This window comes from Sphaerodactylus townsendi, linkage group LG12 (assembly GCF_021028975.2).
Source record: "Sphaerodactylus townsendi isolate TG3544 linkage group LG12, MPM_Stown_v2.3, whole genome shotgun sequence".
NCBI lineage: Eukaryota > Metazoa > Chordata > Lepidosauria > Squamata > Sphaerodactylidae > Sphaerodactylus > Sphaerodactylus townsendi.
Window position 1 is genome coordinate 33,897,219 of NC_059436.1, and position 24,167 is coordinate 33,921,385.

The 24,167-nt window shown below is 48.0% G+C and overlaps 1 protein-coding gene across 10 annotated transcripts in view; it reads right to left on the minus strand.

Moving 5' to 3' along the window:
- Positions 1-24,167, minus strand: part of LOC125441413 (DAB2 interacting protein) — a 272,204-nt gene that overhangs the window by 87,959 nt on the left and 160,078 nt on the right. Inside the window, exon 1 of one of the 10 annotated variants that reach the window (XM_048511945.1) lies at positions 3,743-3,971. The exons of the other annotated variants lie outside the window; for them this stretch is intronic. The gene's annotated coding sequence lies outside the window, so the exon portion shown is untranslated. Of the gene's footprint in view, positions 1-3,742; positions 3,972-24,167 lie in introns of those variants that run through there. 10 annotated transcript variants of the gene reach the window in all.

Consider the following 24,167-nt stretch of genomic DNA (forward strand, 5'->3'; position numbering starts at 1 on the left):
GGAACCACCAGGGGACAGGCCTTGAATCTCCAAGAATCATTTTTCCAGCAGTCAGAAAGGGGGCTTCTCAGTATGACTGTGAGGAGGTGGACGGTGAGGTAAAGGACTGCAAATCCCCCTGACTGATGGTAAATTACAGGCAGCAGAACACTGAGGATCCCTCCTTCCCTACTGAAGGGGCTACGTCGCTTTAATGTGATGGATGTGCATACTTCAAACCAAAGAGCCACCAACAACAACTTACCAAAGGACATGAAAGGTCCCAGAACCTGGTGGCAAAGAGAAGAGCAATGGATGAGGCAGGCAATGCCTAGTCCCCCTTCGCAAGAACCTACACCTTGCTGGTACTGCCTTCTCACAGAAAATGTGCTGATAAGTCAAGACCAGGGGTACATAAAGGTTGCCATCTTTTGCAGGTAAAAACTCCTCAGTCTTTAACATGTGGACAAACACTGGTCAGGGATGCTTTGGGCTGATCCTATATTGGGCCGGGGGTTGGACTAGATGACCTGTATAGTCCCTTCCAACTCTACAATTCTATGAGCCAGAAAGACAGGAATTTGGGCAACGGAGTTTTTCTCCCCACCATTATCTTCTGGCTGGTGGAGAAAGTTACACCTACTGAATTCCTGCCTGCTGTGAGCAGAACAAAAGCAACCCTCCAAATTCCCAACAACCTCCAGCTTTTGGCCATCCTTTTTTACATAATGTAATACAGCCAGAGGCTGTATTCCTTTCACATCCTGTATATCACCCAGGGCATAACACAGCTCTGAACCACGAGGCAGTAGGAGTTCTTGTATAAGACAAGAAACCTGAATACTCGTCTTATGCTGCAGCGTACACATACCTGCTGAGTTACACTGTTTTCATTTTACCATCTGCAAAACAAAGGAGCTTCCCCCTACCCCGTGCAAATTATAGAAAAGTCCCCCAGGAGCGGGCTTGGATCACTCTGGGACATTCATACTGTGCACCTGAAGTCTTGTGTGAGCCACCAATGCACCAAAGAGCTTTAGCTATGCCATTATTTTCTCTGCCTCCCAGCTGAAACTGGGAGATAATCCCACCAGGGAACCTCGCAGAGCAGTTGGGAGGATGAGCAGGGCCAGCATACAGGTGCTTTGAATACTCAGAAGCGATGGAGAAATGCAGAGCAGTCATATTAATTATCCACACCCCTTAATGAATGCGAGCTGACGCTCCAAGGCATTTGGTGTGCACGTAACCAAACCATGTTCACTTGGAAATACGAACAATACACGTTGCATGACTCCCACTTGGATCTGCCACGGTCACAGCTGGGGATGTTTCTCTCTCTCTCTTCCTCCCCCCCCCCCCACTTCCTTTTGGCCTGATTCTCAGGCTGCTTGCTCTGAGCACACAGCCAAGAAATTGAGGAATAATAGGGTCACGTCAGCAAATCGATGCCTCAAAGAAACCGCCCCCCTCCTTCAAGCCACATCGGCTCAGAAGTTGCAACAATGTCATCTTTAAAACAGCTGGAAATTGGGTCCAACTCCATTGCTGAGGCACATTATAGTAATAGTGCTCAGTTTTTGCTAGCTTGGAAATTATTTTCCCGCAGAAAAACAAGATCACGCTAACAGTGAAAAGGAGAAGAATTTGATCACTTTGATTCCCCTGCACCAACAGTGAGTAGTCAAAGACCCGGGGCATTTTTAATGCTTCCAAGCAATGTCACAAATGGGATTTGGGAGTTCATCGGGAACATTTATGAATCATTGGCAGCATAAAGCTGTGAGCAGAGTATGAAGACATTGGGGAAAGGAGCTCTGGGTTCAAATCCCCACTCATTTGCCAAGTTCACCAAATGGACCATGGTCATCGTGGACTAGCTTCAGGGGTGATGCTTCAGTGCAACTGGTGGTGGTGGTGGTGGTGGTGGTGGTGGTGGTGGTAAACAATTAGAAAGCTACTTTTACTCACTTACTATTTAAAATCTTTGCGTACTGTCACACAGCCCAAACTCTTGGCAGAATATCAATCGCACACACACTCTAAAAATACACGCTAGTTATTTTACAAAGCCTATCAAAACACAGCACAATTGCCAAACAATATGAACTGAGCAAACTCTCCAACCTAATAAAATAAAGCAGAAGTCACGATATTTAAAAATGCAGCAGAAAACTTTAGGAGTGAAAAAATACATAACAAATAATTATATTCATTCTGAGGCAGCAAATGAATTATACAAATCACAGCTCAAAAAAAATCACAGATAATGGCCAACTCACTCAAACGCTACCCACTAAAATGCACAAGTGATCTGAAAAGCTTTTTTCCTCCCCTTCTGGCATATTGTTAGGGAAGGGGAAGAAGATTACAGGAAAATTCCAAAGTTAAGTTTCTGACAATGGAACACTTTCCCGGAAGTAAGACCCACTGAACTGACCCCAGGAAGATTCTGAGGACATCTGCTGAGGAACGCTTTGGAGTACTGAATTGCTTGGCCCTTCAAAAGCCAAATTCCTTTTAATCACATGTGGGTGACTGCACACCTTTATAGGCAACTGGGAATGTGTAATAACAACCACTTCCGGGTTCCATGCCTGGAAAAAAGGTAACTGAAATTCCCACTTTGCTCTCAAGCACATTCTGAAGAGATGCGTGTGTGCATGTGTGAGAGATACATAGATGCATCCTAACAGCAAAAAACACAAGTTGCTGAGAAGAGCATTAAAGAGAACTGGGAAAGCAAGTAGGAATGCTCCAGTCACAGAACCAAGCAAGCTCTTTCAGGAATTCCAAGTCTTACAGGCCCACATTCAAGGCTGAGTTGCAGTTTTTCTGAGTTTATGTCAGAATATCTCTAGCAATTTTAACACATACCGTTCCTGTACAGAAACAGGTTTATTAATCTCTAATTCAAAAGCTGCTTTAATAGTTTGTAACACCGCACAACATGTGGAGTCATCCAATAATCACAGATAATCACAAAAGGAGTCACAAATAAACACACACATCCTTCCAAAATGGCACTGCTGCTCATCTTATCCCCCAATTACCGAGAATTAGACAAATCCAGCGTGGAAAGAGCTAACAACAGTTGCTACCTATGATGGCTAAAAGGAACTTCAAGATGAAGAGGCAGTCTACCTTTGGATACCAAGTGATGCCAGCGAGGGGCCACTTTTGCCTTCAGGAAGACTGTATCTGGTTTGACCGTGGTAGAAAACAAGATGCTGCCCCTTGGGTCAGATCCGGCTTTTTTTTATAGGGCTGGAGGCGAGGCTATCCTGAGCCAGACTCCGCCGTAATGCTCAAAACAGAAGAGCAATCTGGTTTTGCGCCCGTTTCCCATCGCTGCACGCGAATCACAGTTGCGGGGCAATACGACTGTGCGAACGGAGCCGTAAGAGAGGAGCTGTCTGTTCACCCCGAGGGGGACACAAACAGCCGGCCTCAGTTCACACGTTACGGAAACTCCTGGAAAAGGAGGTGGGTGGGGGGCACTGAAGTCAAGGGCGGCCAGGCCAAGCCTAGCCGGGTCTTCATCGCCTACCGTCCCCGGGATTAGCCCAAGAGGAGGCCACCAGAGGCTCCAGCAGTGATTGCGCGAGTCGTGCCAAGCGCCTGACGCAACTCGGAAAGCGGCTCCGGGCTGGCATCGAACCCGCCGCCGGACGCGAGACCCCTCCGCTGCAGCCCGACCCCCGGCACATCCCCTCCTCCTGCCTGGACCGCCGCCTCCCCTCCACTGCCGCAGAGCGCTCACCTCGACCGGCCCCCATCGCGCCTCCTCTGGCGCCGATCCCAGCCGAGGCTCCGCGGGGAATCCGCGAAGGAGGGACAAAGGCATGCGAAGCTGGCCCGGCCTGGTCTACTCGGTGAGGTGCGGCGCGGCGGGGCGCAGCTCCATGGCCGCGGGCCACCCTCTCCCTTCCTCCCGCCCGAGCGGCGGCGGCGGCTGCTGCTCCTCCCTCCGAAGCGACGCCACTTGGCCGAGCCGGTTCACACGGCCAAAGCAGCGCGGTGCCGCCCCTGCACGCCGCTCGCTCCTCCTCTTCCTCCTCTGCATTGCCAGCGGAGCGGGGCTCCGGAGCCACAGCCGCTGCGAACTCTGCCGCTGCTCAGAGGCGCCCGTTGGGTGGGTTCCCTGCAATGTTAGGAAACGCTCTCTTGGATCGGGCTCAGATCTGCGCCAGTTGTTTGGCACGACCCCCACGCTGAGTGCAGCGGCCCAGGCAAACCCCAGGAAACCTACAAGCGCAGCCAGGAGGCAAGAACCCTCGCGACTGGTTTCATTCTCCAGCAACTAGTGTGTTGAGTTATACTGCTGCTGTACATGGAGGCTCAGTTTAAGGACCAAGACTTAGTAGACACTAGTCAACCTCCTGCATCCCCTGGTAAAGCCAACTGGGTTGTAAATGGTGAAGGAAGAATAGTAATATCTGGGGTAGAGTTTCAGAATGAACCATGTTGGGACAGATGCCCCATGCGCTCTCTGCGTCCTACAGTCCCAATACACAGGAATTGTTTGCTCCAAACTGGAACGCCACTCGGCACCTACCCAGGGAACATCTCCTGCTGGATTACATAACATATTCCGGGGATGAGGCAATTGCTAAGAGATGTCCCGGTCAAATCCACGGGGAAACCCTTCCCAGTCCTCAAACTCAGCAGAACAGCTGGTCAATCAAGGCAAAGGAAAATAATGCACTCTGTCTATCCCCAGAGGCATCTGTTTGTAATAAAATATTATAAAACATAGTTTTGGCATTCAAAATAATTTCTGGTGTTGAATTATGAGCCAACGTCAGAGAGAGGCTGCTATAGAAGGCAGTGTTGGGCTAGCTAGCACAAAGAACTAGCTTTGTCCAAACACATCAGGTCCCACACACTATCTTTGGAGGGCCTTATCGTATCCACAACACTCATCTAGCCACAGATGTATGTTATCCATGATCATTTATGCTACATACAAAAACTCCATCTCTGGTTTGCCTGAATTAAGCAGAGGCACAATAACAGCCATGCTCTAATTCCAGTGCTGCTTTAGAAATACCACTCCAGAGAGTGGGAGAAACACCAAACTGAAGGCCATCTTGATCTTGAAAAGACAGGAAGAGAACGAGGAAGAAAGCTATCTGGCCACAGCATTTTTAGCATGCCAAACACAGCACAATCCTATCGGGTGGGCGTGGGTAGAGGCAGGGGGGTGAATTGAGAAGTGGAGCTGGCAAGGGCCTGCACCAATCTGTTTGCCATTTCTGCCAGCCCAGCGGGCACCCCTGCCAGCAGAGGGGACAAAGGTGCTGGCAGAAGGCCACCCCTCAGTTCTGCAGCAGCAAAACCTGGAAATCGGGGTTACTGAGGAGGTGCACTTGTCCGATATGATGCTGGTGTGGGGGTTGAGTGGGTGGGGGCATTCCCAGAAGTGTAGTCAACGTTAGTCGGCTTTGTAGACAGGTACACCGTGGCCTGGGGCTCGTACTTGTGCCACCCTTTTGGGTGATATAAGTCCATTTAGCCCTGTGAAGGGCTTTCAAGCGATGTGTTGTTGTTTTTAAATCTGTCTTCCCATGCCCACTGGAAAGCCATTGGGAGGTGGCGGGATGGTGCTGAAGGCACTGACCCGGCCACCTCAGGCTATGGATAGGGCTGCCCATCTCATCTTAAGGTCCTAACCCATAGTCATTCAAAAGCAAAAAGGGCAATTGTTCTTTTGGCTGAAGATATACTTAGTTAACATCATCTCCCAAGCGTCTTTCCACAGTTCAACAGCTGCAGGGCATGAGAGCCAGGCTATGTCCTACACAAGACTGAATGCTCATGAGCAGGAATTTGGGGCTGAAACCGGAACAGCAACAAACTTGAACAATTTATGCTAATAAGACTGTAAGAAGGCAACACCCCTCCCAAAGGTGGAAACTGGGATGAAATGGGGACAATAATTTTCGTAGGAAAGGAACCAAAAAAATCAGGACTCTCCTGTTCAACGGAACCACTGGAACACATGTGCAGAGAGAGGATACTGAATTTCATGACCCTGCTGTTGCAGCTTAATTCCTGTTTCAATTTCACTGTTCCCTTCAGTGACTCAAATTTGTGAGTATTTTGGTGCCAGTTTCTGTTTTCCTGCACATATTTTTTCCCTGTTACATGGCTTCATTTGTACATCAATTGTATATAAATAGTATAAAACAGACCAATTAATCAAGAACACTAGCAGCGGATCAAAAAGGGCAGAATAGAGCGGCTCGTGATAGTGTGAAAGAGAGTGTATTTGCGCTTCCCTGAGTGCATCTCGAAGTCCTGGCCAGAAACCACCAACCGCTGTGTGACTGGGGAGAAACTGTCTGAAAAGCAGCCTCATATAATCTTCAAGAATGCTGCCCACAAGTCCTCACAAAACCACAGTCTTCCTGTTTGGGTCAGGCTGAGATTGCATCTGTCTAATTTGCAGAGCTTTTAAAGTCTGCCCATTCCTTACCCTGAAAGTGCCACTCTGGCCTCAATCTAACCAGTTTCCTGCTGCAGTTTGTACCTGCTGACTGGCCTAAACTAACTTTCCAGCTTGGCTCTCCCGTTGGCCGGTCTACATGCCAGCAAACTGCAGTGCTCTATAGCTGTCCTGGGCTCCATCAGTCACGTACCTATTGGCTTGTATTTTTTTTGTACAGAAGTGCTTTATCAATTGATGGCAATGTTGTTCAATAAAAAATTATCCAGCTGCTCATGACAAAATTTCACTGAACAATTGCAGTCAATACTGCTGAATGACAGAGCAGGGGCAGATGGTATGGTTCTCTTTCCCAGACACAGCTCCTGCAGCTCTTCAAATAAGTTAAATAATGGTCACTTTCTTCAGTAATGATCTATGATATATTCTGGAAACAATAAGAAGTATTCTGGTGGGTTTTCCTGGCTGTGTGGCTGTGGTCTGGTGGATCACCAGACCACGGCCACACAGCCCGGAAAACTCACCAGAACCAGTTGAATTCGGCCGTGAAAGCCTTCGACAATACAATAAGAACTTAGCCCTCTAGAACCAGCAGAAAATTTTTAAATTTGCACATGGTTCTTGTTGCCCTGTTTCCTATCACTCCTGGGTAAAAGCTAATGTTTTGGGGAAGTGGGGTAGTGCAGTGGTTAAGAGAATCAGCTGTGATTTGAAAGCCTTTGGCAAACCGGGGAGGCCGGCTGCTGATAGGTGCCCATTAACAACTGAGATCCGCTGTTCCCCTCTTAGAGGAGTTAGAGGAGTTAATGGTTGAACACCATCTGTTTTAAATGATTATGAATTTTGAGCGCTGCATTTTAACTGGTACTAATTTTTAGCATTTTATCTTGTTTATCCACTTGTTTGTATTTATGTTGCAAACCGCCCTGAGCCCTCCGGGGGAGGGCGGTATAAAAGTGGAACGAATAAAATAAATAAATAAATAAATAAATAAATAAATAAATAAATAAGCAAGCAAGCAAGCAAGCAAGCAAGCAAGCAAGCAAGCAAGCAAGCAAGCAAACCACAACTCTCTCAATCCCTTTTATATACAAATTTGAGGCTGAAATTTGGGCCTACCTTACAGAGCTGTTGTAGCAGTTACCACGAGATAATGTGTACAAAGCACTTTGAGAAGGAAAAGTCCTTGAAAAATGCTCAGTAAATAATAGGATTGATAGGACAAAGAGAGCTGGGCTTTTTAAAAATGGCTTTGTTGGAAAGGCTGTGAATCACTCTTCATTACAGAAAGGGACTACATTATGAACTACAACTGCCTAACTGCCAGATTAAATGTGCCATTTGCAGCATAACATTGGAAGATGCTGAAATTCAGCTTTTCCCCAACTGCTGTATTCACAGGGAAGCCTGCCCAGCAGGGTGCAAGCCTGAGACAATGACAGATTTCATCTCACCTTCCCCCCCCCTTCCCCCCTAAAATGCAAACAGCAGTCAGAAGTTGATTCTTTCAGAGTTGGGCTTCCTTGTGTTTATGCAGACTGCTGGAAGAGAGCAGACACCAATCTGCAATTAATTGGCAACCGGTGAGAGCAGACTGCCGGAAGGTAAACAGAGTGGGTGAGGGTGGCATATGTGAATTGGCAGAGAGTGGCAGAGACAGCACACCATTTAAAAAGAAATAAAAAGGGATTCTTCAGAGGAGGAGGAATTTTTCTGAGCAAATGCAAAAAAAAGTTTTGGAAGTTCCCCAAAAGCTTCTCAACATGGCATGCATAGATGGGCTTGGCCATTGTTTTCAGAAAGTACTCTTTCAAATTAAAAGAGTTGATTGAGAACTTTTCATGCTGACGCCAAGGGAGCGTTCCACTGGGAGGTTCTTTCAGGCAGCAGACAACTGAACGCTCACAACTATGCTAATACATGTAATTGTCCAAAGGTTCCAAAATGCGGAAAGAGGATGGGCCTTGGTCCCTGCTCAGTCCCCTGGGATGGAACAGAGGTGTAGCTCCAGGGGAATGAGGGGGTGCATGACACACCGGGTGCACGCCCCTGTGGGGGCGTTCCAGGGCGTGGCGGGGATGTTCCAGGGCAGGGACAGAGGACGCACCGGTGCACTAGATGCTTTCCCCCCTTGCTACGCCTCTGTGATGGAGCCATTCTTCTCAAAATATGGGCCATGAGATATAAATAAAATCAAAGACTGCTGTGAACCTGAAAGAGGCAAACTGTTGTGTCTCTGCATGATTTACTATTTTGGCCTTCCAATCAGACTCTGCAGAGGACAAGTTTGCTACATTATTGGGTATGATTGGATCATTCGATCACTACTGATGCAGACATTCATCAGAAGAGACTGCCACTGCCACCTGCCTCTCCTGTCAGAAGTCTGGGAAGCTGCCTGAGACATTTCAAGGAACGGGGGCTACAGTCAGGCCTAGTGGAATCCAGCGATTAACTGGAGTCACGGTCAGGAATGCCAGGAAGACACAGAGGAGTCACTCAAGGGTGTTCCCAGGGTCCTTAGCCAGCCAGACAACCCAAAGGCAGAAGGAAAGCCAGCTCCAGGATTTTCGGTAGACCTTAGAAGAGGCCATCCCTGGACCCTACTGACTACTAAGGAGACAACTAGAACCCGCAGAAGCTGTTCTTTAATGTTTAACAGCAATTTCCCACTGTCTCTCAGCTGAAGCCTCCTCAGATACAGCAGCCATTAAAAAAAAACCCACATGGCAATAAACAAGCCACTACAGCAAGCAGCTGGGATGAGGGAGTTTTTGAGGTGAGGTACCAATGCAGAGACTCTGGGGACTGGCCACTGCTCCACTGTGGGTGGGATGCAGTGGCTAGGTCCTTATGTCTGGTCTCTCCTGTGGTGCGGCACCCCAGCCAGTGCTCAGTGGTTCCCTCTGTGCCAGGGCACTGCTGAGCTAGCTGAGCTGGCTGCCACAGTGGCTGGCTGAGCTGGCTGCCACAGTGGCAGACCAGCTCCTGCCCTCCCAAGGAGGCGGGGGAAGGCAATAGCTGGTCTGCTGCTGCAGTGCCCGTCTGAGCCACCCACCGCTGAGCCCTGCGCTCCCCTGCTGGCTGCTGCAAGTGGGCCGTGGGAGGGGGGGCGCAAAATGTCGGGCAGGGGGACGGGGAGCCAGTCAAGCCCCAGGCACGATTTTTGCCCGGTAAGCCTCTGAAGGAGAGTGTCTGCCTTAACTGGTAGGACTCCAGGTTGTCACCACCTTCAAGTACGAGGAGGCAGAATTTAATGGACTCTTTATGTAAGCTTACTGCTCTTGAGAACAGGCATCTCAAGAACAGGCAGAACATTAGCAAAGTTTCCTTTCCCCAAATTTGGCCTTGAATCCATCCAGCAGTCTTGTGTGCAGTGACCAGCAGTAGTTCTTTGGGGCCCAACGCAGACGGGTCTTTCCTAACACGCGCTCCTCAAGCTCTGTTAACTGGAGATGCCCAGGACTGAGTCAGGGATGGTGTTTTTTTTTTGCTTGCTCTACCACAGAGTGCTAAGTCAGAGGCACATTCAGCCAAAAAAGGGTTCCTGCATTGCATGAGCCAAGGAGCAGCAGATGGCCCAACAGCCGGGCTCTGGATGAGCTGTGTGTGGCAAAGCGGGAAAGCCAAGGGAGAGGAGGAGGAGGAGGGGGCTTCCAGGTGAATTTCCCCCAAATCGGCATCGTGCTGCCAACTCGGGCCATGTGCCAAAGGATTCATGGGAAAGCAGGTAATTAAGGGAGGTGGCCCAACGCTGACCTGTGCTGCCCCATGAAAGTATTCCTAGCAGACCTGCCAAATTGCGAGGACAATGCAGAGGATGGGGGAAAGACACCTGCTGCATTGGAGAGGGACAACAGGGGGGATTTTTCAAGGAGGGAAGCAAGGTCTTGCCACAGTTGCAATGCGAAACCACGCTGCTATTGCTGTATCCTTTCATAGACTAGCCATTTATATATATAAAAAATCATTATCATCATTTAAAAAAGAAAAGAAAAAACAGCTGTCAGAGTGCTTGAGGATAAGCCAACGTTGACCCCCCCCCCCTTGATTATAGGGCTCTGTCCAGGGCTGGGCTTGGTTGCAGTCTCTCTGTTTCTGCGTGGGAAGGGTTCTGTGTTGGATGATGCCGGAGGTCAGGGACAGATAGAGGGGAAAGGGCAGGGACTGGAAGAGGCTCCAGTCCATTTCCCTGCCTTCTGTAGGAGTAGAAAGCTTTTAAGTCAAAATGCTGGTACTGTGATTCAGTCTGCATGTGAGTTCTCTGACAACAGGTGGGACTTAAGGCTCATTCCGCACTTCCAGAATAATGCACTTTCAAACTGCTTTCAATGCTCTTTGAAGCTGTGCGGAATAGCAAAATCCACTTGCAAACAGTTGTGAAAGTGGTTTGAAAATGCATTATTTTGCGTGTGCGGAAGGGGCCTCAGAGGCCTAAACAGCAAAGTGGGGCTGGGAGGTACCCTTAGATCAGCTATATGCAGGCTTCCCAGGCAAAAACACACACAAGGTGAAAAACTGCATATTAAGTAATCCTCCTCCCACCGCATATTGATTTTGGCCTTGCAAACTGACATCTGCAGTTTACTTTCTAAAGCAAAAGGCACCCAGACTCAAATCAGCCTCAAGTCACATTTGTTCCTGCTCCTTAGTCTTAGAGACGTGGTTTGTGTTGCTCACTTGGAAAGAACTCTGCACAGGCTCGGATACACTTTCACTACTTCTTCCAGAAGTCGGCATGGAGATCTCACTAACTGAATCCTGCCAGGATGAATCCTGCTGACTATTCTAAACATACAGTTTTGAGATTCAAGTTAACCCTTTCCCATTTGGCTTAGGCAGAGTTATATAGCGTGCTGTCTAAGATGCTCGTCAGCCTTTGATGACTGGTGGCTACCAGTTGCATAAGGAACCCTGCCTGCTTGGGGACAAAATGAATCTTGGTGGCTTCCATTCGCCCTGCTTGTACGTGTGCAATTAAGTTTATATTACACAAATTTTATCCCCGCCCAAATGTCCATGACCTGCACTTCGCAAGGAATAGTCTGCTGCCCAAGACTTCCTTCTGCCCAAGGAAGCAGTGTAATTCCATGCAGAGTTTAACACCCTTCTAGAGACATTACCTTTGATGGACATAGAAATTTACAACTTGGCTGAGGATTGCACTGCCAGCAAGTGGTAGACATTGTGAAAAGTTATAGTCAACAGTACTACCAGCCCTGCTGCTGGTCATAGCTTGCGTTCTGAATAATTTAAGTGCTGATCTGCAGTCTCCAAAGGAAGAAGAAAGGAATCAAACCTCTCCTCTTGGCTGCCCAACCTCAACTGAAAGTTGCTGTGTTTGCCAAGCGCAAAAGCTGGAGGGGGGAGGGGGCCCTCCCAGAAGATAACAAGTGCTGTGAAAAAATACCTGTAAGCCTCCGTTGCACCGACTGTACACATTGATTCAGCACAGTGGTTCACAGCAGGGCTTCAAATTTTGCTTTAGATATTAACTCACTAGAAAGTCCTGATGTCTGAAGGAAAGCACTGTACACATGTCCAGAAATATTCTCTCGTCTTTTCATCTTACATGACCAAGGGCTCGTTTTTTTATTTATCTGTTATATTTTTGTCCCACCATTCATCTAAGGACACAGGGCAGCTATAGGCAGGGCCGGAGCAAGGGAAACAGCGCCTGGGGCACTTGTGTGCCCTGCACCCCTTCCATGCCCCCAAGCTGCCCTGCAATGCCCCCGAACCGACGCGTGCCCAGTGTGTCGTGCGCCCCCATCCCCAGCGCTATGCCACTGGCTATATGTGGTATTCCTTCTCTTTCCCATTTTATCCTCATAACAACCTTTTAAGGTAGGCTAGGCTGAGAGTGCACAACTGGCCATGGCCAAGCAAGGATTTAAACCCAAGTCCTGGTCAAATACTGTTCTCAGAAGAGTTTCTTGGCTTTCAAGAAGCACTCTGGAGCCAAATCTTGCCCAAACTGAGCTTTGCTTGTGAAGTCTTGTCAAGATCAGCTGGTAGTGGCCCTCATACAATCCAAGTAAAGGATCACTTTAATCAGGCAGTGTTTTAAACTGACCCCATCTCCCAGAAGCGTACCAGGGGTAAATGGCGCCCGGTGACAAATTGTCTCCAGGACGCCCCCCCAGACTCTGGCCCCCCGGCTCTGGCCCCCACCACCGTAGCTCCGCCCCCTGATGCCCCAGGCTCCACCCCCACTGCCCTCAACCATGCCCATATCAACATGGACATGGGTAAGTTCTAGGGTGCCTACCTCCCCCCCCAATAGACTCTTCCTGATGGCTGGGTCCACCCCTTCCTGCTCCCCAAGCCCCACCTCCGGCCTCAGTGCTTATAAAAGAAGGTCTCTGAGGCCGGGACTGCAGTCTCTTCTTGCCTGCCCGGAGGGAAGGTCAGAAGAGACTGCAGGCTGCCGGATGGGGGGGGGAGGGAGGGAGGGAGGGAGGGGGGAGTCCAGGGTGGGGTTGAGGGTGCTTGGATGGGGTCGAGGCATGTGAAAACGACCAGAAAGCAGGACTTCCTGGTCACGTGGGGGCCCGATTTTGCACCCCCCAAGTGATCAGAAGAGTGGTGCCCGGGGACAAGGGGTACCCCTTGTCCCTAGGCAGATACGCCACTGCCATCTCCCTCTCCCTACCACTGCCTTTTTTTTGTTGCAAATATAAAAGCATGGCTCTAATGGGTGTCCATTCCAACGCTTTTAATATAAAAGAATGGCTCTAATGGGTGTCCATTCCAACGCATGATGGAGGGAGCTTTGGTTTACCAAAGATTATGCAGGAATATATTGTGGTAGTCTTTAGGGTGCCACTGGACTCCTGCTTTATCATGCTGGTCAGAATCCAGAACTGGTGTATCTAGGGGGGTAGGGAGTCATTTGAGCCAGGAGCCATTCGCCTGGGTCACGCAGTGGGTGCGTTTTGGCCGTCCTCCCCCTCTCCCCCCTGCGCCTAGCCCTGCTGCTACACACACACCCTGCCAAACTCTGAGCAGCATCAGCATCAGCATCTCCCTGGCCAGCCCCAGCTGCACTGCCATTAACCCCCTCCCCCAAACATTGCCAGCCACCCCTGCATGCCTCCATCGCCCTGCTTGGCTGCTCAGGAGGCACCTGGCACAGGGGCCACCTCTGTCATCCTCTTTCCAGTAGCAGCCCTGTCCTTTGGAAGCAACCAGCTGGCCATTTGGCCAGCCTGCCCAGGAAGCATCACCAGCCCCCACTGCAGAGGTGGGCAGATTGGCCGGTTCTGCTTGGAGAAGGCAAAAGTTTGCTGGATTTTAGTTTGGGGGGTTGGCAGGGAAGGAAGATGGGAGAAGTTCAGCAGGGGACGAGTTTGAGGAGGGGGGGGAGTTTGGATGGGGGTGCGGTGTGCACCCGGGACTTGCTCCAGGCGCCGTTTCATGGCTACATGCCACTGGAATCCAGCATAACATGAAAGGATAAGAATCCCAGTACTCGACCCTCTGGGCAGGTTGCAAGGAAAGCATTCTGATGATTTGTAAAAACTGCAGTGGAGTCGTCTTCAAGAAGAGAGCTGCATGTGATTTGAGGGCAGGCTGGAAATTATAAGGCCACCCTGTGGCCATTGTGATGTGGACGGCTAAATCTGGCAAACTCAGCGGTTTGCTTTGGCCTTTCCCAGACATGCAATTTCCTAGCCTCGCAGCTGAACGCTATCTGGGGCGACTCTCGACAGAGACGGGTGTGGCGGCAACCTGCTCTACAGAGCCCCAAAGTCCCCTCAGGCTGAGCCGGCAATGAACAGAATGTGCCCTGTTGCAAGGACCAGATCCTTTCCAGCCAGAATCATGATTGATTTGGGCCTTCAAGGCACTTCGCAATGAAACAAAGATGCCTTTTATTCTGTCCTGACCCTTTTTATATTGCTTGCTCTGAGATATTCTGTGTTTTTATATATAATATTATTATCATGATGAATGTAATTTCAAAGTTCAGCAAACGGCTTTATTGCATCCTGATAGAGAGGCCTAATATGATAATAAATCAGAGAAACAAATGTCCTGAAGTCCTCAGGCCTAAACAAAACAAAGCCGAACCACGGCAGCTCACAGTCAACCCGAGAACCCTTGCCTTTCCCTCCCCACTGCCTCTCCAATGGTCCAAATTCTGATTGTAAATGCCCTGGGGGCAGGGACCTTTTTATGTGAAGTTTCCTGTGCACCAGTGGCACCATGAAAAAGTGATTTCTATATAACACTCATTGTCTCTTAGGGCTGAAGATGCATTCCTGGGAAGGGCAGCCATGACTCTTATGAGCAAATGGCAAATGCAGCTGGTTCATGTCAGCAAAACATGACAGCAGCCATGAAAACCACACCCCTGCACATTTTTTGTGGCAGCTGTGGAAGACAAATCTCACCAGGGTATTTATTTGTCTCCAGTCTACTGCCACCCACCTGCACCTGGTTTCATTCTGAATCCGTTTCCTAATAAACCCCCACGTGGCCAGATCCTTCACAATCCATTTTGATTTTTACCATCCTAAATAATTGGGAATCATCTGCAAACTTGGCCACTGCACTGCTCAGCCTGAATTCTAAATAAGTCATGAACAAATTAAATAACACTGATCCTAATACCAAAACTTGTGGGGCCCCAATGTTCATTTCCCTCCATTGCAAGAACTGTCCATTTATTCCCACTCCCTTATCCTGTTGCATAACCAACTTTTAAAAGAACTTGTCCTCTTATCCAATGGCTCCTAGGTTTCCTCTGATCTCTGGAAGAAGAGACATGAGAAGGCTGCTGTTCAGGTCTCTGGTCTTTGAGGCTTTTAGAAGCATAGCCATGATTCAAGTCAGAAACATAGGCTCATTCCGCACATGCAAAATAATGCACTTTCAAGCTGCATTCACAACTGTTTTTGCCATTCTGCACAGCTTCAAAGAGCCCTGAAAGCAGCTTGAAAGTGCATTATTCTGCATGTGCGGAATGAGCCATAGTGAAAACCAATGTATTTATTTCAGTACTGGGGAGATATGTTCATTTTCTTTCTTTCTTTTTGATATGGAAGCCATAGTCCCCCCCCCCCCCCAGTGGCTTACAAAACTTTTCTATATTATTCCTACGACACAGCCCTGTAAGGTAGGATTAAGCTAAGAGAGAGCAACCAGCCCAAGGTCACCCAGCAAACTTCTATGGCACCACAGAGATTCAAATCTGGGTCTTCCATATCATACTCCGGCATTTTAACCCTTACACCAGTGATGGAAAACCTTTTCGAGGCCGAGTGCCCAAACTGCAACCCAAAACCCACTTATTTATCGCAAAGTGCCAACACGACAATTTAACCTGAATACTGAGGTTTAAATTTAGAAAAAATGGTTGGCTCCGAGGCACACGTTACTCGGGAGTAAGCTTGGTGGTATTCTGTGGCTTTGCTCTGAAGCAACCATGCAACTCTTCCAACGGATGAATCACGACCCTAGGAGGGTTTACTCAGAAACAAGCCCCATTGCCAGCAACTGAGCTAACTCCCAGGTAAAGGATTGCGCTTTAGTTCTTCACATGAAAATCAGTGGGGTTTAACAGTACTTAACAGGGTTACCTACACTGCTTCCCCAAAACTAGGTCTTGGGTTTAATGCTAATAATCAATTAGCTAATGCTAATAATAATGCTAATCATCAAGCCCAGTGGCCCAGGCCAGCCTAGATGTGTGTGGGGGGGCATTCTGTTTGCGCATGCCCACAGAGAGGGCTCTGAGTGCCACCTCTGGCACCCGTGCCATAGGTTCGCCACCACTGCCTTACACCATGCTGGCTCACCAGACTTGCCCAAGAATGTGGAACCAGCGGAAGTTTTCTAATGCTGTTTAAAGGTAGCCCTATGTAGATAGCACAAATCAAGAGATCAGCAATCTTTTATAATTATATCAAAATGCAAAGCAAGAGATACACAGTGAGCCAGTATAAGAAACTTTATTTGCCTAACTGAGACCACGGAATTTAATATTACTGATAATTGATGAGTTAACTAACAACCCATAAACCGCAGGTTTTGAAGTGACATGCATGAGGTCTCACAATAAGTCATAAATATACCCAGAAGCACCTTACACAATAGTTTTAGCACACATGGTGAAACACCTGGATGACTGGCAACCGTTCACTTCTATTGTTTCCCTTCCTGTAAAGCATCTCCAAGAAGCCGTTGGGTCCCATAAATATGTTTTTCAGACATTCCCTTCTTACAGGAGTTATTCTAGTACCCCATCTACGCCTCCAACATACCTTAACATAAATATGTCATTTCCATTTTTTTTAAAAAGCCAGGTTTGGGTCCTTACCAAGCTACATTTGGCTCTGAAGTCACAGGTTGCAGACCTTTGCATCAACCTGTCCTGCTGCACCCCATCCACACCCTCTGAGCCCCATCTAGACCCACCTTCCATCCCCTTCTTCCCTCATACCCTTCCCACTCATTCATAAAGCATTCCATCTTCTATGGAAACCAGCTTCCTATTCTCTATGCAGATACCAACCAACATCTGCCTGCTGGGACTGCATGCCCAGCCACAAGACAATGACAGGGTGCCTCCCAGCAGAAACTACAACGGGGAGAAAGCCACCCAGTAATTGCAGGTCTGGCTGTCTTTGGGAAGGGTGCGGTGGCAAGTATTCCATGCCCTTCTGCACCATGCCCTGCCTACCCTGGAATTTGTGGATATCCTGGGAATATCAGAAGAGAGCAAGGAGCAAAACTGTCACTCCTCACCCCTCCCATATTTCTACTTCCTTATTCCCGCAGGCCTTAGATCCAGCTGAGACACAAGGCCGGCTGCTGCTCCAGTGAATTCATCTCCCTGGCAATCTGATCAATGTCCTCTCTCCCTCATAATTTCACATCTGCAAGCCATTTTTCCTCACACGCAATAACAGGAAGGTGAGAATCACGCTCTGATATTTTGGCTCTGCTTCAAGGCCACTATCAGGAAGATGCTAAAAAGGGCAACTGTGTTTTGGGTTAATCATAGCATTTTTGTGCGGGACTCAGAAAATGGGGGTTCAAATTTTGACTCAGTTTCAGCAATATTGACTATATATTTTGTACTATGTACTATCTTTGATTCGTAATTCATTATTGCTGAATTGTGTATTTCTGTTATTGCTGTTCTGGTCGATGACCGTAAATAAAATGATTTGATTTGATCTGACTCAGTTGTGAAGCTCAACTGGGAGGTCTTGGACCACTCACCCTTACTCACCTTAACCTACCTCACAGGGCTTTTGTGAGGATCAAGAAGGGTTGTATATGAAGTTGCTTTCTACAGAGATGGATCTCTAGCCCCTCTACGGCAGGGGTGGCCAACCTATGGCAATCCAGATGTTCATGGACTACAATTCCCATCAGCCCCTGTCAGCATGGCCATAGGCTGATGGGAATTGTAGTCCATGAACATCTGGAGCACCACAGGTTGGCCACCCCTACTCGAGGGTCTTTCTCCCCAAATGCTTGTTGCTTCCTGGAGGCCAAACTAACAGCTTATGTTGAGGATTGGCTATCAGATCTCCCAATGTGTGACTTTAACTTTAAAATGCAGCCATGGAGTGGTGGGTAGGGTTTCACAGGGAGACACAAGGTTAGGCTAGAGCAGGTTTAACTCTCCCCTGCATGCCCTTTCCCCAGCAGAATCCACCCACTGCTACTAGCCTTACTGATAGAAAACAAATAACCAGGTACCTTGTATTGTCAAAGGCTTTCACGGCCGGAATCACTGGTGTGCTGTGTGGTTTCCGGGCTATTCTAGCAGCATTCTCATCTGTGGCATGCCAGCCACAGATGCAGGCGAAACGTCAGGAGAGAATGCTGCTAGGACACGGCCATACAACCCAGAAACCACACAGCACCCCAACCAGGTACCTGTTTTTGACATAACAAGGCTTAAAGCAGCAGGGTGTGTGTGATTACTACTGGGGAAACAGTGAGGATGGAATAGTCAAATATGCCCTGTCCCAATGCGAGCTCCCCCTTCCCCTGATTTTTAACGGTGAAGCATATGTTGGAAGATCCAATCATATCCCATAAAACCCTAAGAGTTTCAGATTCTGTCTATCCTGGACTGTAGAAAACAGGTGAAAAATGGCTCTCGTCTCTTCCCAAAACCTGTGTAGTTAACACTGAAATTAGACATGCCTTGAAAGGCACAGGAAGTTGGGAATGTAAATTCCAACACAGTCATAAATTCCTTCAGGAACTAGCACAAGCACATTGAAAAGTGCTGTTCCATTTTTCACTCATGCACACTGACAAGAGGAGAATAGCTCTCAGTAGCACAAGTGATCTTGACCTCAGAGGGCTGGTGATTTACTCCTTGTCTACTCACAGTTCAGTTCAGGGCTTGGAAGATGATGAGTAGGCTAGAGACTGGCACACTCGCTCCCCCTTCCTCACTGTTTGCATACAACTTTGTTTCCTGTTTCCTGATGAGTTATCATTTGCCTTGACCTCTGAATCAGCAACTAGGATCACCAGTAAACGGCAAAGAGGAAAAAGTCACATATGATTGGGGTTGGTTAGAAACTGAGGCCCCTTCCGCACACGCAAAATAATGCGTTTTCAAACCACTTTCACAACTGTTTGCAAGTGGATTTTGCCATTCCGCACAGCTTCAAAGAGCACTGAAAGCAGTTTGAAAGTGCATTATTCTGCATGTGCGGAATGAGCCTGAATGCCAAGTATGAGTTAACCAAACCTGACAGAGGACCACAAATGCATTCAGGATAGACTGGGTCCTCATATCCATATTTCATTCATTCATTACAAAACAATTCTGTGCTGCCTCTCCAAACTTGTTGGAGATGGCTTGCAACTATAAAACAAAATCAAGTAAACAGACAATAAAATCAAACCATACTAATAACAACAGATAAGTGAAACAAACCAAGCCAATAATATCAAACAATCAATCAAAAACATGCCAATATAAGCAGCCCAGGGGAACAAAAGTGCCTAAGCTGGATCAGTAAAACAATATTGGCACACTATGATCCAAAAGGGTGACTTGCCACTGAGAACCAGAACTACAAGGTGGTGCATCACAACGTGTCTCTTCTGACATCGTGGAACTAACAAACTTTGAGTCTATTCTGCAGTTCTCTCATTCTACAGGGTCAGCCAAGCAGCGTCTCAGACTCCAAAGCCCAGCACTCCTCCCAAATCGAAGGCCCATGAGTGGGTGCAGAAGCACCATCCCCAAATGCCCCTGTTCCTTAATGACACCATTTGTCCTGCATATTGGCTTTCACGGCACCCCTCTGGGGGCGCAAGCTGCCCACACTGCCCTCAGACACAACCGAGATCTGCTCTCCAAATTCCCTTCTCTGATTTTTCCTACTTGGCACCTTCCAGAAGATTTGTTGGATGACTCACTGAGGAGAGGGAGAAAAAGGGATGAATCCGGAGGTAAATCCAGAGGACTTTGACAGCTGTGGTTAATTTATAAGTGGCTCCTTTTGCACTGATGTGTTCTTCTGCAACCCAGCAGAGAGAAGTGCGGAAACATTTTGTGTGCCTTAGGAGTTGCTTGAGGAGGAGGTGGTGGTGGTGGGGAGAGCATTAAACAGTTCCTCTGGGCTGCACCCCCTGCTATGCCAAGCAAACTCCATCTGATTCTAGCAAAACCAGTGGCCCCTGGAAGACCGCTCAACAGACACTCCTAATTCCTGGCAGGGTTCCAAGAGGACACTGGCCACCCTAAGCTCTGGCAAACTGATGCCACCCCATGTAGCAGACCCATCACTTTGCTCCTTTCAAATAGATCTCTTTTAGCCCCCTTCCTTTTGTGCCATCAAGTTGCAGCAGACTCACGTTGACCCTGTAGCATTTCAGAAGTGATTTGCCACTGCCTGCTGGTGCATAGTCACCCCAGACTTCCTTGGTGGTCTCCCATCCAAATAGTAACCAAGGAAGGGTGACCCTGCTAACTTTCGAGATGCAATGAGATCAACCTGTGGTGGCGAACCTTTGGCACTCCAGATGTTATGGACTACAATTCCCATCAGCCCCTGCCAGCATGGCCAATTGGCCATGCTGGCAGGGGCTGATGGGAATTGTAGTCCATAACATCTGGAGTGCCAAAGGTTCGCCACCACTGGAACAATTCAGGCCATGTTTAGGCCCATACCAAGATTAACACTGGACTGTCTCTACTTGCAGGCTTAGAATCAAACTAGACAAAGCAGAGATCCATGGTCAGTTTTCTCCTCTTTTTAAACTCCTTTTAACAGCACGATGAGAGAGGAAGGGAAGGGACTATCCTAAGAAATTGGCACAGGGGAAAAGGGTGAGGGCTTTGTAGCAGATTCCAATGTGTTTGGGCTGAGTTGGTAGCTGGGAAGGAGGGGTGTTGTGTGTGGTTTTGGCTGGAGGGGGTACAACTGCAGTGGGAAGGGTGCTTGGCTGTAGCCTCCCCACTTCCAACAGCTTCAACAATAACATATAAATACTCATCAGAAAACCAAGAAAACTGAATATTTGGAGGATATTATCCAAACTGGCAATGACAAGTGTGGGAACAGGTATCCTATCTGCAAAAAAGATGAAACCTGAGATGCTAGACACAGGGAGGGCTCACACAGGCCACAGGCAAAGCGTCTGGCAGAAAGAGAATTTCATGAACCATTCCAAAGTCACCCACAGGCTTATGTTCTTCAGGGACTGCTGTCCTAGGCAGTCACCTCTAGCAGCCTCCTGGCAAGGTCCATCCAGCTCCCTTGGACTTCTTAGCTTTTCAGATGGGAGGGTTACATTCCTCTTCCTCAACCCCGCTCAAGAATCCAGCTCATACCTCCTCCTCTGGTTCAATGAGATCTTTTCAAATGAGATTCACAATACCATCGGGACACTGGTCCATCAGGGCTCACCAGATTCCTGGAAGACCTTTAAAAACCTTCAGTTTCCCTGCTCATTAAAGAAGGAGAAATAACTTCCCCATTTACTGGGGGTGGAACTGAATCGCTCCTCCTATGCAGACTTAGGTCGATTCCGCACTTGAGTTATCGACCTAAGTTCGAGCTGCGTTCGACCTAAGTGCTCCACTCAACCACTGGGATCGACGTGGTTTTGTACCAGCTTCGCCCCGTGTAACGGTCAAATTTCCGACTCCAGTTGGGAACTACTACTTTTTCAGGGAACCACGCTCGAACTCAGCTCGATTCCAGTAAAGTGCAGAATCTCTGGTGCCAGGAGTCCCCCACTCAGCCTATCACAGCTGAGTGTTTCGGGCATGCGTACAACTGGCCAATAAAAAAACGCCACCTTCGTCCCTCCATTCCTGTGGCAGTTTTTTTAATAACGTGTGTGGGCATAGACGGAACATGGCCGTAGAACAGTAGCCAATTGGAACGGAGCGGCAAAGAGGCACAGGATGATTCCACCCTTTGAGCTGGGATCAAGCTGGTTGCAGTGGGGAACAACAATGGCTTTGACCTAGGTCAGTACCCTTCTCAGGGAACTGGGTCGAACCTATTTTACTAATGTGCGGAATTGCCCTTAGAAGGCACTGGTGGCTCTTTAATGACTATTGGGTGGGGTGGGGGTGCCAGGATCTCCCCTTCCAAGCAGCTCAACTTTACATTTCCCTGCTCTTCAAGGGAAAAAACCCTCCACTTTTTCCAAGGTTGACAAGAGTTTGCAAGAAACAATTTTTAATTCATGACTTTGACTTCCCAAAATACAGACACTTGTTAACCTTAGAACATCTGCTTGGAACTGATTGTAATTAGCAAGGGAGAGAGCAAAAGAAGGCTTCAGTTGGGGGGGGGGAGGAAACACCTTTCTGTGAAGAGATGCTGGAAGCTCTAACATGCTTTGAATGCAGACAGAAGAGGAGGGGGGGAAACCAGGCTGCTTTGGTGAATCCAGTGGGGCTCTTGCAGACAGAAATGTTAATGGATGAATTTTAGATAGCTTGGAAACACCAGGGGCTTCTTTTAAGCTTCTGGTATGAAGGGTCACACAGTTCCGGACCTGTAGTTCTATAGCAGGGGTAGGGAACCTGCGGCTCTCCAGATGTTCAGGAACTACAATTCCCATCAGCCCCTACCAATTGGCCATGCTGACAGAGGCTGATGGGAATTGTAGTTCCTGAACATCTGGAGAGCTGCAGGTTCCCTACCCCTAGGGAGGCAAATGCCCTAAACTCGTAGAATCTATTTTTTATTTCCTTTTTTAAAAAAGACATTGTGAATATTATTAATGTATCCACATTAATAGCAGGCATTTGCATAATATTTTCTACAGCTGCAAATGCTCCATATACATTATATTATTGTGATTTTTACAACAGTCCTGAGAGGTAGGCCAATATTATCATATCCATATTGCAGATGGGGAAGAGGCTGAAAGGAGCGGCTTGCCTAGAACAAAAGGGAGATTTGAACGGAAGAGTTCCTGGGTCACAGGGCTCTTTTTCAGCCCTTATGCTATATCAGCTCTGGTCCTTTTAGGTGGAATGGGGGGCGGGGGGACAAGAAGGGGCTGGGGACCAAGCTGATTTCAAGTTCAGATTTCATTAATTTTTCAGCCTTCAACAGAAGCTATCTGGCAGTATGATCGTCAGATAAACGCAGGCCTTGTCAATGGTAATGCTACTGGCTATCTGTTTCAGGACCAAACTCTGCATTTCATCCAGGATCTGCCATCAGGTACCCTTACCAGTAGTACAGCATCTAAACACACAGCTATGGGGAGAAGCAAATTGAACTGAGGCAGCAGTGCTGGAGACAGGGGGAATAAATTCTACTCCCTTTTGCCATTTCCCCAGTAGAAACTGGACATGTGCAAAATCATACAGGTTCTAGGATTGATTTTTGACCCAGGACAGGGGCAGAAAAGTGCCTTCGTTTTAAAAAAATCTACCAGGATGGTAGCAGCTGAGTGAGGCACTTTTGATTGGGGAACACATTGCAGGGAGAAAGAATTTACCCATTGTATTCTTTCTCCTTGCCTGCAATGTGTCAAAAGCGCCACCACTTAGCTGCTACCATTCTGGTAGATTTTTTTAAATGCCAGGTAATCTGATCCCAGATCTGCAACATAACATCTTTGCGTACTTGGTCCCTATTTGGGTCTTTCTAAGGATCCTTGTCACACAAGACATTTTGAAGGGGTGTGTGTGTGTGGCTGCAGGCCAATAAAAGAATCTTAGGTATATCAGCAGTTTAATCTGGATTTCTGCTTCTAAAGGCCCATTAAATAGACAAAAAGATCCTCCAATACCATCACCTTCTAGAAGCAGCCCCATATTGTGTTGGGTGCTACAGGTTGAGTCCTCCGTGCAGCAAAACCCCACATCCCTTGGGGTGCATCAGCACCTTTCTGAACCTGCCCTCAGCCCCTTTTCGTTTTCCACACACTGGCTCAGCTCCACAGTGGGGGTGGGGGAGGGGGGCTACAGTGCAAGCAGCACACCAGACTACAAACAGAATATCTCGCTGTATCAAAGTGCTCTCTGGCTGTTATATTCGGCTTCCCTAGATACTCCACAGAGTTCTCTGATGATTGGGAAAATTCAATATGCCCAGGGCTGTGTATATTGTGAATTTAAATGAATTTTTAAGGAAAGCGTAAGAGGGAGGAAAAAAAAGAAATTGAAATTCTGCATCCAGGTAATTCATCTTCTGCACGAAGAATAGTTGAATTTCACAGCTGCTCTTTGGGTACCGCTTATTCTGTAATATTTTTACCTTTTTTCTGT